At 37.4% G+C, this 14,689-nt stretch overlaps 1 protein-coding gene across 37 annotated transcripts in view; it reads left to right on the top strand.

The window, feature by feature from the left end:
* The window catches only part of RIMS2 (regulating synaptic membrane exocytosis 2), a 437,579-nt gene that overhangs the window by 390,041 nt on the left and 32,849 nt on the right, over positions 1-14,689 (top strand). The window lies entirely within an intron of this gene.

The following is a 14,689-nucleotide window of genomic DNA, read 5'->3' as shown; positions in this document are numbered from 1 at the left end:
TATACATGACTTTTATTATATGTTCAGTATCTAAGCAACATTATTGTCATATGGTTCAGTCTGAGTTCACAAATAGCATTCAGCCATGTGCAGTCCCATCAGGAGGTGTCTGTTCTAAGCACTGTATCAATATTTATGAGAGATTTTTTAGTTCTTTGCAAAGTTTGCATTTATTGTGAAACCAAAGTTATAAGAGTTTCAAAATGCAAGTACATGGAGCGAATTGATGTCTTGCAGTGTCATAAATTGTGGCACGTTTTGTAAGTAAATTTTTGTTCATGGAAACAGCAGAACTTAAGAGGGGATTCAGGAAGTAAGAGCTTGGAAGAGAGACAATAGTACAGAAAAGAGAAGTACAGAAAGAGAGCAGAGAAAGCTTGCATCTTACTGAATGTGGAAAGAGTCAGGAAGGAATAAGAAGCAGAGGGTTAAGAATACGGACATGGAATGCTCTGAAAATCATGTAGACACTGATGAATCCATGGTAGGCAAGTCTTTGCAGCAGTCTTCTGCTTTAACAACTCATTTGGAGGTTACTGAAATGACAGTTTCATATATGTATGTTGTTTTCTCTTAGCTCAAATGAATGGGAACATTGAAGTAATCTTTACACAGATCTGTTAAATATCATGTGGATAGTACATCAGTATATAACTGTATTAATGTACGTGGATATCAACTCATACTTATTGCTCTACATAACTAGTTCTGATCTGTTTTTATCATTTACTCTAAAAGATACTAAATGAAAGCTCTCAGCTCTCTGTGTGTTGTTCAAATATAAATCTCAGCACTAAAGAGAATCAGTAGCACTATGTAGCTGCTTAGATTTGATTTACATACCATGCTGATTTAATTTTTTGGGGTAGTACTTTTAATCTGAAGTTTCTCTGTTTTATCTGATCAATTACCCAACATCTGGTAGATACTCAAGCTAGGGAAAAACTGTGAAATGTAACTCTTTCAAAACTTCTCAAGGTCTCTTGACCCATTGAGTGTAAGAGGATATTCTGAAAAACTGGTGACTACTAAGCTGTATGTCTCCTGCAGCAGAAACCCCAAAGCCCACATGGTTCAGGCTGGCAGTTCTCCCTCAGCTGCTCCATGAGAGATACCTGCACTCAGGCCTGCGCTTGGCCCAGCAGGGCTCTACAGCCAGAGCAGCTCCTGCTGCTCCTTCTAAAAAGGCCCCTTGTGTGCAGGCTGGGTATAGGCTGCTTTGTACAGCTGTTACTGCACACATGTTCCTGGGGTGCACCCAGGCTGTCTCTGTCCTGGGACCTGGAGGGGCCTGTCTGGTGGCCATGGGGCTGCACCTCACAGGACAGGAACGTGCATCATTGAAATGGTTGGGTCATACGAGCATGTTGGTGATACAGTCAGTAAGCTGGTGGCTACATGTTGGGAGAACCTCTAACACTGTGTCTGCAGTGAGACAAGGCAGTGGTCTGTTGGGTAGGTGAGGGGCAGGTCATATCAAGAAGTTTTTGTCCTGCATGTCTTCAGCATCCATCAAGAAATTTTAAGGAGAATATTGGACGTGTTAGACAAGAATGCCGGAGGTTTAAAGCTTGCAATTACTGCATGTAATGAATTCATAAATATTGCCTAATTTATCTCATTCTGTTCCTGTTTTGTCATGGTAAGTGCCTGAACAAGGAATCGTGTTGGCACAGGCACTAATACAAGGCCTGGTATTGAAATACAGAATGTGCTGTAAACTTTCTGTGAGTAAATTTTCTAGAACTGCAAGGCAGGGGATACTCCACTTGCAAGGCACTGTTACTGTATACAAACTGGTCAAATTATAAAGGATACTTGGGTAGCTTATGAAGATATTGTACTATTTGATTAGTCAGCTATGTGTCTCCTTACTTAGCACATCAATATCGTGAGATAAATATACAGAAAGTTGTGATCATATCACAGTAACTTTTATTATATTTTTTTTTTCTCATATTAAAGTCAGTAAGTGCCTTGTAGCATCCCTGAAATTTCTTTCTAGTGTCTTGTTAGGCATACTTGTGTTTCAATCGTTTTCTTCATTCATATTTTATAACTAAATCTATGCCAGAAATTTTTGAAAATGGGTCATTGTAGCTGCTGTCATACATGTGAATCAGGCATACAATGAATGCCTTAAAAAAATCAATTTTTACTGTCATTTCAATTCAATGTTATTGCTGTTGTATGGCATAGTACCGTATATCGACACATGAAATACGTACAACCAAAAGTATTTTTTATTCTCGTCTGTATTTCTAGTGCATCCCAGTGGGAAATCTTTGGTTTTTTGAATAAAGGGTGTGTTGATTTGTTGTTATTGGTGGGATGAAAAGGAGTAGCAGTATTAATAATTATATAATTTATTATCCGTCAAAAGCATTTTGATTTCATTCAGTTATGGTTGGTGTCTATTTTATGTTGGAAGACATCTAAGGAGCATGTAGAATACATTTGAAATATGACAAAAACTTGAATAAGCAGTAGAAGCAATGCTGTATTCTCCTCAGAGATACAATAATACAGCCTTAAAATGCCTAGAAAATTGATAATCAATTAACTTTACTGAACAATTTCATCAAAGGTTATTTATAAGAGTAGAATAATAATTTAGGAAGTTGGGCTGACCTGTGTTCATTGACACAGCCACTAAGAACTGATCTTTTTTGTTGATCTTGCCAAGAGAATCCAAGTATTCAGTACATACGGGTGAAATGTTCTCAAATCCATTACATGAAAAGATCTTAAATGGTGCCCTATGAATCACTCTCCTTAAGGAAAAAGAAATAATAGAAAAAACTGCTGGCATTAACACCACAGGAATACAGAAAACAGTGAATCAAAATAGACAAGACTAATTTTCTGCTTTCCATTTTTGTTTAAGGAAGCATTGCAATTTATTTATTTGTTTGTTTGTTTGTTTATAATTTCATATTAGCTTTCCTCCGTGTTAAAATTTGTAGCAGTAGCAGTGCTAGTTGTTCTTTTCTATTATTTGACTTAATAAAAAAATTAAGTGTGAGAATATATAGCATATCTTGTAATTTACTTCAACGCAATTAAAAACAAAGCCTGTAAATCTCTGTAATTTATTTATCCTTGAAATTACGTTAATGGTTGGCTGACACAAAGGTAATTGTACTTAAGATAAGTTTTACTTAAGATGAGACTTAGTAAAATACAGGATATTGTAGAATAGATTTGGCAAGGTTAATCAGACTTGACTATTGTTCTGATTTCAGTATGTTTTCACTGCTACAAAAAATCACTGAAGGAATAATCCCCACACTTGATTCAAGATAGCATTCCTAGAAGGCTTGCAGGTTAGGAGGAGTTTATGTTATGACCTTTAGGTTTTAATTCCACAGGCATTTCTCCTGGTAGAAAATCTGTCTTCTTTTAGGTAAATAAAAGACAAAATGCGGATCCCAACTAGCATCTCAGTGGTGTTTGCTCAGCTGCTCATATCTGAAATTCAGTACTTTTCCTGCTAGACAGCCCCAAGAGAACTGATGACCAGGCTTGCATACAGGTGCAAACCTGTAGTCGGCCATTCAATTTAGATCATGAGTGAAATCTTTGTCCTCTTCTGACTATCCTGTCTTGCTTCTAACTCAAATGTACCCTCTCTGCCAGCCAGACAGGCGGATAACTTATTTAGCTGATATTAATCTCCTGACAAATGTTTTGCCTTCTTTAATTAGCTAAGTCCCACTGTGCTTATATGCTAACTCTACCTAAAAGCCTAAGCAGTTCATGTTTTCAAAAGATTTTTTAGCTGCTAGACCACACTGTGACCTATACATATGAAAACATTTCCTGTATGCACATTCAGTCACATGTACAGAGTCCTGTACATTCTCAGCATTTGAGAATGCCATGACATAGTTAGGTATCTGACTGCAATAGCTGACCTCTATTAAAATATGTGATAAAAGAGAATGCACATAATGTCATGACTTGATATGTACTAGTGCAGTAATGCCTGCAGAGAGGTGTGACCATATGTTTTGAATGGGATTTTATTTTCTGCGTGTGTCTTAAAATTATGGATTCTGTGTAGTTTATAGAGTGTTGAAACTAAGGACTGAAGTGCTGCGTTAATATGTAGAATGTCTTAGGTCTGTTGTGAACCAGCCACATAGCCCATAAACTCATTTCCTCAATTACGGGTATGACTGAAAGCAATCTGTTGGGAACATTGGTCTTTTCACATTTCTCTGTTCAAAGTTTGAATTTTTATAAAGAACAGTTTTCTACCACACGTGGTACATGTTTCCTATTAAAAAGAGTATGATTATTAACTTCCAACAGTGGAGACTGAAGGAGAAACTTCATCAATTGCCTTTCATTGTCTAAAATGAGGAAAATAGGGTGAGCAAACAACTTTCCAAATTAGAATTGGGTTGGTTTTCATAGCACATATCAGTGTTTTCTATCTCTATAATTAGCTGATGTGGCCAAAACTGCAGCTGAAATGATTATGTATTATTTTTAATTTTTTAATTTTTATTTTTGGTTTTTTTAAAAAAAGAAATCACGTAATTCAGGTGATTTGAATCAAGTCTTTTGTGTGGTATTTTATTTTCTCTCCTATTCAAGAAGCAGATTAGCACTGTTAACAAACAGCATTAATATGTAGTATCATACGTGTAACAATATTCCTGATGTATAATCTGATTTAATTTCAAAATAAGCTCATATTACTTTGATAGAAATATAGGATTAGTAGTTGACAAAGAGATTAAGGCCAATTTGTTCTACTGATTAGTTGAGACTCATGACCTGAGTCCTTTACCAAGGAGAAAGTGCCATTATAATGAACGCATTAGCATGAACATTAATCAGCTGTTACTAAATAAACTCTGGAGAGTATGCTGACAAATAAATAGACACCCGTGAGCTTTCCAATTGACTGTGGTAGAAGTAAAATAAACTCCATGGTTGTACGCATTTGCATGATAAAAAACGACTTATATTTCTAAAAATAACTTTGTTGCCAACCCTTTCCTTAAAAAGGCCACTTACTTATATTACCACTTGGTCTCATTAACAAGGGAAAAAAGCAGCAAGCTCTAAGTGAGATCAGAACATTTAGCTTGACCTTCTACAAGATTTTCACACCTTTCATAATTAGAGGTAAAAATAGAGAGAGAAATGTAGGGTGTTCTTTCTTGGTAAGAATACTGCTAAGTTGTCTGTTCTTATTCAGAGCAGAATTCTCATAAGATTCCCGCTCAAAAAAATACATATCTCGTTAGGAAAAAAAAAAAAAGTTTAAAGCTGTTTTATTTCTGTATTCACAGTAAACAAAATTTGTTCTTTCTGTTGTTGCATAAGCAAAACAGAATTTTTTTATGCTTCCTCTTGAATTAATTTAATCTGGAAATCATTTCTATTTTATGCTATAGGAGAGATATTCAGCAGAATAATTTAAGCTGTCCATAAATTTTTGTTTGAGGAATACTTTTGTAACTTCATAATCCTTTAGTTAACCTGCATGTATGAATTTTTTGTCGGATACTCTGTGTAAAAGGGCTCTGCACTCATAGAAACTAGAAAAGAAGAACTTCATAGGCAATTTTGTACTTCTCTGTGGGCAATTATTCACTTCTCAGCCAACCTGAAATGTCCAAGATACTCACCTACTTGTAGTTCCATGTATCTTTATGGTTTATATTTTAGAGAATAAGTTATTTCCAGTTAAATTAAAATTTCTAGAATTGCCAATTTCTTTACATAGCCACCTCAATGACTATATGCTTATATTGTTCTAGAATGATAATACTCATCCACATGTTGCTCCATGAAGCACCTTCATTAAACAGCACTGTGCCCTGGAGGCTGATTTATTGAGATCAGGAAGAACAAAGAGGGCTTTCATACCTTGCTCTAGGACAGGTCTCAGAACCAGGATTCTAGCACCAAAAATAAATACAACATTCATATTTATAGGTTCATTACTGCTGCATCTTTTTAGATTTAATATTTCATAGTAATATAGGATTTTATTCGGTGTACTTGAATGCAAGGAAATATTAAAGGTGCTGTAGCAAGTCATAGCTCGATATTGAATTTATGTGTCTAACAGTGCTCAGGCAATGAGCAATAACATTAGTCCTCCTTTGATAATGCAAATTTATTTCTAAGGATAGAAGACATTTCCTAAAATAATTACCTTCACATCAAAAAAATCACAAAACTGTTCCTGGAGGTAAAGCTGGTATTACAGTCATGCTTTCCAGACTAATTCTGAACAGTTCTCTGGCTTCAACTGATATCATAGAATCACAGAATCACAGGGTTGGAAACTACCTATAAGATCATCTAGTCCAAACGTCTTCTCATTACCCCATGATCAGTAACAGACCCCCACCAAGATGTCACCCCTACAGGCCCTACCCCGATCCTTACCCATAGACACTCAACTCTGTCATTCCCAACCCCAAACTCTTCAACATCAAAACAGTCTTTAATATAAAGGGCCACACCACCACCCTTCTTTCCTCACCTACCCGTTCTGAAGACCTTGTAGCCATCCATCACAGCACTCCAATCATAGGAGTGGTCCCACCATGTTGGTAATAGCAGCAAGATCATAATTAGCCTGACTCACAATCGCTTACAACTCTTCCCGCTTGTTGCTCAAGCTGTGTGCACTGGTATGTAACTTATGTGGATGCTGCAGTATTTTGAAAGTTTAGTTTTACTGCAGTCTCATATTGCCCATTTCTGCAGGCTGTCATATGCTCTACGATAAGTAAAAACTCAAACCTGTGCTCTCCATAGAGGTAGAAGTTCTAATACTTTTCAAGCACTGGAAAACATACATTTCTCATGGGAAATTAGTCAGATATTGAGAATACAGTTGTGTGCACTGGATTCCTTGTGATGATTTCCCTTGCCATGAACTGGTATATGCTTCTTAGGCATCTCCATTTTGATTGGCTTTTTCTGCCATGAACGAAGTGTAATACTGCATACAAAACTTGTATGTGCCACTAACAGAAAACTTGTATCAGATAAATTGTATTAGCAAGAGAGTAATTTAAAATTAACTAAAAGCACCACTGTTATTTACCAGCAACCATTGGATAAGGGTGCTGAGCCATCTAATTACCCTAACCACTGGCCTACAGACATGGGTCCCTTGTCAGTGCTTTATTTGGTCTTTTTTGGGTGCTGGCAAACAAAAAAAATTGTTTGCAAAGTGTGGGTCAGGCCTGTGTCAGATGGTGTGTGCCAAGTATCTCCAAGAAGGCAGGAGGTACATCAGTCTTCAGTAGCAGGAGTTGGGTTCTGTATGTCCTCCATCATGGGAACACCCTCTTGCTTGCAACACAGAACTTTCTGCTTCTCTAGAGATGTTACAAAGGAAAGCAGCGGCCAGCACTATATTTCTTCAGCACAATCCATTAACTGAAGTATGTAAATCTTAGCAGATTTGTCCCTGAGACAGAATATGCAGAACTTGCATTTTCTGAATGCTGCTGTGTAGGCTCAGTCCCTGCTGTCTTCATGTTGGCAAGAGTCAGTCAATTCTCAACATGCATAGAATCAAAATTAAAGGGAAAATTAAAATAGAAAGCTGATTTATTGGAAATCTATGCATGCTGAGGTTCTGGGCAGAATTTTCACATTTATTTCCTTGGAATGAGTTGCCAAATTTTAAATATTTTATACACTGGAACCCCAATTTAACCATTTTTTAATTCATATCTGAACTTTGCGGTCTGTACAGAGAAGTGTGACAATGACCAGGAATGATAAAAGAAGGAACAGCACTGAGAAGAAAATTATTTTTTCTGTCTTTCTGGGTGCATCCTGCTTTTTAACTGTCTTACTCGACAACACCAGGTAAAAGGAATTCTTTTTCTTTTTGATGAAATTGAAGTAAAACATAAACCACATCCTTATACCTACCAGTTACCAAATGTTTTGACAGTAAGTAATGAGAGTTCTGAAGTCATCACAGGTGCATCTAAATTTAGTGCAAACTTGAGAATCCACTTCAAGAAGGACGGTGCTGAACTGTATTTTTTTTTTGCTACAGGTTTTTATTAGGATACAATTGAGGAATTTCTAAAAGATTTTTCTTTAATGTCAGTAGGGATTCTAGTAGTGCATTTTGATTACTGCTTTAAAAAGTGATGGAATTTTCTCTAATCCTGATAAAGTTCAAATTCAGTTAAAACAGTCTCTTTCTTCTTGAGGGTACGTATGCTAAGTATTCTAGGAAATGAAAAATCATCATTGAGCACATGGCACAGGAGGAATAGAACATGCAAGTTGTTCTCAAACAGTTCTCTTTGGAATATGTTTAGGAAAAGCTGAATGGTTTCTTAAAAAATAAAAGGCAAAAATATTCCTTGTCAACTAAGTAATTCTCTATTTCAGATTTTTCTTATGTATTAACATACACTGCACTTAACGTTTGGGTTACTTGGTTCAGTTTACGATCTCTGTATACTGTGAATTACAAGACCAAAACTTAAGCTCTCATCCTACAGACTCAAAATTCATTTTTTGTATGGATAAATTTAAAGTGGAGGAAGAAAAAGGTTTAGGCAGGGTTTTTAAGATTACCCTGTTTTAAAAATGTTCTAATTTTCTTTATGAGGTTGAATAGTGGTTACAAATATTGGAAATAAATGAGTGCATGCGCTTGCTATTAAGCTCCTGACACAGAAACAATCCTCTTTTTTGCCTCAGACCTCTTTGTTTGCTAGGACCTCTAAAAGATGTGATCTGGAGGAACCCTTCAGCCATCTTGCTGCAAAATACCTTCTTCCAGCAGTTACTAAACTTTGAGTTTAACATCTTTATCTTGTCAAAGTCACATTTTCAAGTGTGAGGGGATAGGAATACCAGAAAGTGTAGAAAATCACTTGCAATTAAATGGGTAAAATACATAGTATTCCAGAGAGTTAGATTTTGCCAGGCAACAGGAACGATTATCTGAGCTGTTCTATCAGTTACTCAGCAGCTGAGGACTTTGCTGCTGTAGGAGTTACCTTTAAAGGCAGCTCTTCTCAGCTAGCTCACAAGCTGGACTCATCGTAATCAATTAATGTACTGAAAGAAGCCAGGTGCCAACAGCAGCTCCACATTAGAGGTCAAGCAGCGTGAAAATGAACACATCAGTCAATTCAGCAGCTTCTTGATGGAAATGTCTGTAAGCGCTCAGCAGAAGTCATTTGCTTGTATGCCTTTTACTCTTCCATTTAAGCAACTGCTTCCAAGCAGCTTGTTGGCAGATTATAGGAATTGTTGAACAGAACCCCACTGGGAAGAGGATTCTTTGTAATTTTGAAATGAGTTTTCTCAGATGGCTCAAGTTGGTGCCTGGCTTTTGCCACCATGCTTGTCTCTCAGTGGGGAGATGAATTTAAACATGTTCCAGTTCTGTCCATGTAGCATATTCTCAGCTTTCCTGGACTGAGAAAGAAACGTGCTGTCATTTGATTTTACCTCAGTGCCAACCTGTACTTATGTGGGGTTCAGAGATACGCAGTATATATGGAAAGGAATCTGCAAGTTTCCCACTGGTGACACCTCTTAAGTCTTACAGTCACTTAAATGTACAAAAAAAGATCATCTCTGGTCCTGAGCAGGATCTGGTGGATGGCCACACGGCTAACATATCTTAAGCTTTCTTCAGAGCAGAATCTCCTCATCCTTAAAATCTATTGGACTCCTCTCATGCCCACACTGTTTTCTGAGCAGCACACTTCTGGAGAAAGGTCAGCTAGCTGGGTCAAATCACTGACAGGCAGCTGGCTAAGAAGTAATCAGGGTGGTTACGGGTAAGTGTCCTGCCCCTTTAGCCTTCACTACTATAAATGTAGCTTAAGAAAATTGGATTCATGCAGTCATCCCTTTATGAATGGGTCTATAGAGGATTTATTAGCCTGTGCATACCCTCCATAACACCTTGTAGTTTTATACGCCTCAGATAATTTCATCTACATTTGAATGAACCAACCACAGAGATAATTAAATCAGGAGGATAAGGCAGATGGCAGAGGAACGTGCTTGTAATACTTCCATGTAAATTGTACTGCAGCCTCTATCTCCATGTTAGTTACTCTAAGCTTTATATTTTTGTATTCCATAATTGCTTTTCTTTCCTTTTATATAGAGATGTAGTCAGGACACAACCAACTGAAAGCACAGTCAGTGATCACACAGGTAAAACGTTTGAAAATCCTTGAACTGAGTTTCCATTAGCTCTTTGGCTTGCCTCTAAAAATTCTGATCTCATCCAAAAATACTTTTTAGGGAACTCCTTATCTAGTTTGGGTTAATTGTCATTCTTCCCTGTAAGAGAATTAACCGCATTTTCCAGTTCCACCTTCAGCCCACTTCTTCCTGTCTTTTCTTCACCTCTCACCTTGAGCTGTGGCACATCTGTCCAGTCTCTAAAGAGAAGTGAATACGTTTCATTGCTTTTTTGTCTTCAGCAAAGAGAGAGTTTAGATCTCACTGAAAGTAAGTAGACCTGACATGAAAGCAGATGAGAAAGCAAACATTAATACAGTTAATTCCTGGCAATGTTCATTCTAGAAAAAGGACTTAAGAATTAAAAATATTAAGAAGAACCTGTTCTATCAATTCTCATGAAAACTGAGACCTATAAGCACTGACCTTAGTACAGTATGAAAGGAAGGTACTAATAGCATTGAATATTATCAATATCAAAGGAAGTTACCAGGGTTTACGTTACTGGTTAAAACGTACGGCTCCAGGATGAAGGTATCCACATCTGTGGCTGGTAGCAGACAGCCTGCTGAGAAGATCTGCATCAAAGATGAACCACAGAGTGAAAGCAGAAGTGATCGGTGAGGATGAACTACAGCAGTAGGCAGCAAGGCAGGCTTTAATGTGACTGAAGGAGTCAAGAGGTGAAGGAAGTGGAGTATGGAGAAATTCAGCAATTATACCAGTGAAAGAAGTAAGGAGAGGACTCGATGTCACTATGTATCTGGCTGTTGGTAAGGTGTGGGAATTGGAAAGGAGGGAATCGGGGAGAACAGCAGCTGGGGAATAATATAGTTAGGGAGAAGAGCTTTTGTGAGTGAGAACTGTGTAGGACTGCTTAGGGTGGCTATGAAAATCTTGATATAGCAGAGTATGTGAGGAGCTCCAATAGAAATGCCTTTTTGTCTGGTAAGCTTTCTTCTCACCTTCCTTCTAATTGATTTTTTGTTATTGTTTGAGCTTACACTCTATGCACTAACAAATAATTAGCTTTGAGCTAATTATTTATTGTTAGTGCATCACCTGTTGTTTTGTGTTGGTTCTTTTTGTTTTTTAAATATAAAAAAGTTATAGAGGTGTTGTTTCTAAAAAATACCAATAAATGAGGGCAGAAATTGAAAAGCACTGCTTTGTTCGGACAGGAAATCAGTTTCACAGACCCACCATCAATACAATAAACAGCAACTACGAAAAGGTAGCTTTGTTAAAAATTCTATTTATTTGGAATCAGAAGTTTGGTATCAGATTTTTATCTGTCTAGATAAAAGCTGCCTTTTGAGGTGCCTTTCTGCCATTTAATTTTGTACTGAAAATCATGGAGGGAAAACAGGCAACACTTTCAAACAGATTTAGCAGCCTCAAAGAAAGCAAGCCAGATGTAAATATGTGTACAAATTTGAGGTATACACATTTCTGATACATATGTATTTGTATATAATATACAGGTATACATATTACATTCGTATATATATTTTTATTTTTCTCTGAAATTGTTCTGCAGGTAACAGTGGTGTTGGAAACTGCACCTCTCTTCTCAATGGTGCAATGATTTCACCTCTTTTACTCAGCATACTACAATTGCCTAAGCAGCTCTCTTATCTCTTTCACACTTCTCCTGCTAACTGGGACACGAACTGTGTGAGTGGTGATTGGCACAGTCCAGCCTAAAGTCGGGCTTCTGAGTTTTGAAGCTCTTTGCAGCCGTTTATTTTTATTAGGCTTGTAGGAAACTAATGTCTTTAAGGTGTCTAAAGATATTGGAACTGCAGTTGTTTAATAGGTTCACAAGTTAGCAAGGAGAAAAAAATATTCACATGGGATAGTTTTTTTTTATACGGCACAACCATAGAAGAGCCTTTTCCTTGGGGGATGTATAGAAATTGCATTTTCTGCTTTTGTAACCAGCTGCAGTACTCTGTCAGGTCGCAGCACTGGGGATTGTTGTGCTCTCAGTGCCTCCGGGCTGGATAATGAATATTGATAGTGTGTTTAAGCTCTGACATGAAGCTTTTCTCATCTTCGCTTCTCAGCCTAGACTAAGCACAGTGTTGCCAGCTGGATATGCGAAGTGGCTTGGTTGTGAAGTTTGTTGTGGTGTTTTTTGGGGGTTATCTTGTGAATCAAGCAAGCTCCCAGTTAAACTGAAAGCTACATCTCACCAAGTGAAGCTAGAAGAATTACTTCCTACCAATTAATGGCATCTTGAATATAATTAAAAAAAATCATGGAACATACAGAACTAAAACTAAATCTGGATTAACAGATTTCTCTGTTTCTAATTTCTGCAATTCTGGTGAAATCTGATTTCTATATATCTCCTCCCCTCCAACCTTGCTTGTCCCTTCTGAACGCTTGTAGCCATCAATAGCCACATTCCAGTCACTGGAATCATCCCACCAGGTTTCAGTCGTGGCAACTATACTGTGGATTTCCACTAGCATGGTGGCTTCCGAGTCCTCGTGTCTGTTTCCCAAGCTGCCATTTTGTTGGTGTAGAGGAACTTCAGCTGATCATCTGGTCTGATCACTTTCTTAGAGGATAGCTCCTTAATTCCTTTGAAGTATTTGCCTCTAGTCTTCCTGTAACCTTCATCATCATGAGATAGAGCAGTTTGAGGGCCCCTCATAGCACTTGTCCCTCTTACTTAGCTGTGCTGTCCTGTGCCTTATCATGGGCAAGCTCACTATCATTCCCTTCCCCCTTCAAATCTAGTTTAAACTGTACAGACAGTTCCTGGGCCAGAATTCTTTTCCCTCTATGGTGGACTCCATCAGCAGCCATCAGACCAGGTGCTGAGTAAACTGTCCCATGGTCGAAAAAGCCAAAGTTCCTGCTGTGGCATCAGCCTCTAAACACAGAGTACTTACTTTCACTGGATAGGATTATGACTTGATAATTGATATTGCTGCTCTCTGGAAAAAAGCAGACAACTGGCAGATAACTGGCCTGCAGTTAAAACAAACTGCAAACAGCATGGTTGTAAGTTAAACAATATCTTATAATAAGCCCCTTCCCCAGAAATAGACAGGTCCAGTCCTTATGTTCTACCATCTGCACACATTTCTTTCCTGCAGCCCTGGGTATGCTAGTTTTTCCTGTATGTTGGCAGACCCTCATGTACTCAGCAGTTAAAATAATCTTCCTTAATCGCTTCCCTAATCACCTTTCTCTCATTTTTTATCATTGCCAGTGCCCTGAACTCGTGCAACCTTCAGGATTGTTTTTCCTTTGCTTAGCTTTGTTTCTTTCTGACAAAGCTAGGTGTACAGATAATATTTAGGTTGAATAAAAATCAGGAAATTATGTTTTTTTACTGTTGGGGTAGACAGAAGCAAGGAATGTGTTATCAGTATCTATTTAGAGAGCACTTATCAGTCAATTCCTTTGCTTCATTACAAAATACAGTCTTGCACACTGTCAATCTTGTTAGATGGTCTCTCTTTTACAATTGTAGGCCTTCAGACTCAGGTTAGCTGTTTTTCAGTTGTAGCAAACAACTGCCATGCATTGACTTTTTGCCAATGAATATATATATCTGCATAGCCTATTTGGTATTGCAGTACCAAAAAATAACGTTTTACTTTCACATTAGCAATTAGCAGGAGGTATGTGGATATCTTTATGAATGTTACTGCATTTTACTTCATCTGGTCATAGTAAATGCTCAGAATTAACAAGTTCTGTTGCAAGTAATTACATAATATGGTTTTAATAATTTAGAGAAGGACTACTGTGTTTCCTTTTATCTTGTGAAGGCAAACAATACTGTATTTATTCACAGAAGTGGTGATTTGCAGTAATAAAAATACAGTATATGCATACTTACAAAACATTGTATCAGCAAGAAGAAGGCAAAAGCAGAGTGGATCCATCTCACAATACAAGTATTTGTGCCAGTGAAGGCCATGTGTTCTTTTAAAACATTTTAATATAATAAAAAACTGTTAGCATAGAGGAACGATTACAATATTACTTGCATTTGTACTGAAAATAAATTGCCAGTAGAGACAGACATTTGAGAACCGTAAAAGGAACGGGAATGCAGCTTCATTCCATTCTCAAATTCATCATTTAAAGGTTCTGAGCATGAACATTGTCTTCTGATTTTGCAGAGGTATTTAATGCAATGTTAAATAATAAATGTGTAGTCTTGGGAGTGCAGCTTTTTTAAAGAAAAGGTCACCAGAAGTATCTCAGTCACGAGGAACACAAAGCACAGATGTGTTCCTTGCTACTTACCTCCAAAACTCTTTAAGAAACCTGTTAACCTGATCTTCATATCACCATTTACCCAGATTCGTCATATTCAGCACAGATACATAACATTCATATTATTTTGCATCGGCATCATTATTTGCTAGTACAATTAATCTGCTTTTAACTGCTACCTCCCACCACCTTTCTGACTGTTCTGCAGTCAGACCCA

This window comes from Centrocercus urophasianus, unplaced genomic scaffold, assembly GCF_019232065.1.
Source record: "Centrocercus urophasianus isolate 14NV4802_14NV808 unplaced genomic scaffold, USGS_Curo_1.0 seq_11, whole genome shotgun sequence".
NCBI classification, from domain to species: Eukaryota; Metazoa; Chordata; class Aves; order Galliformes; family Phasianidae; genus Centrocercus; species Centrocercus urophasianus.
This window is presented reverse-complemented; position numbering and strand designations above follow the sequence as displayed.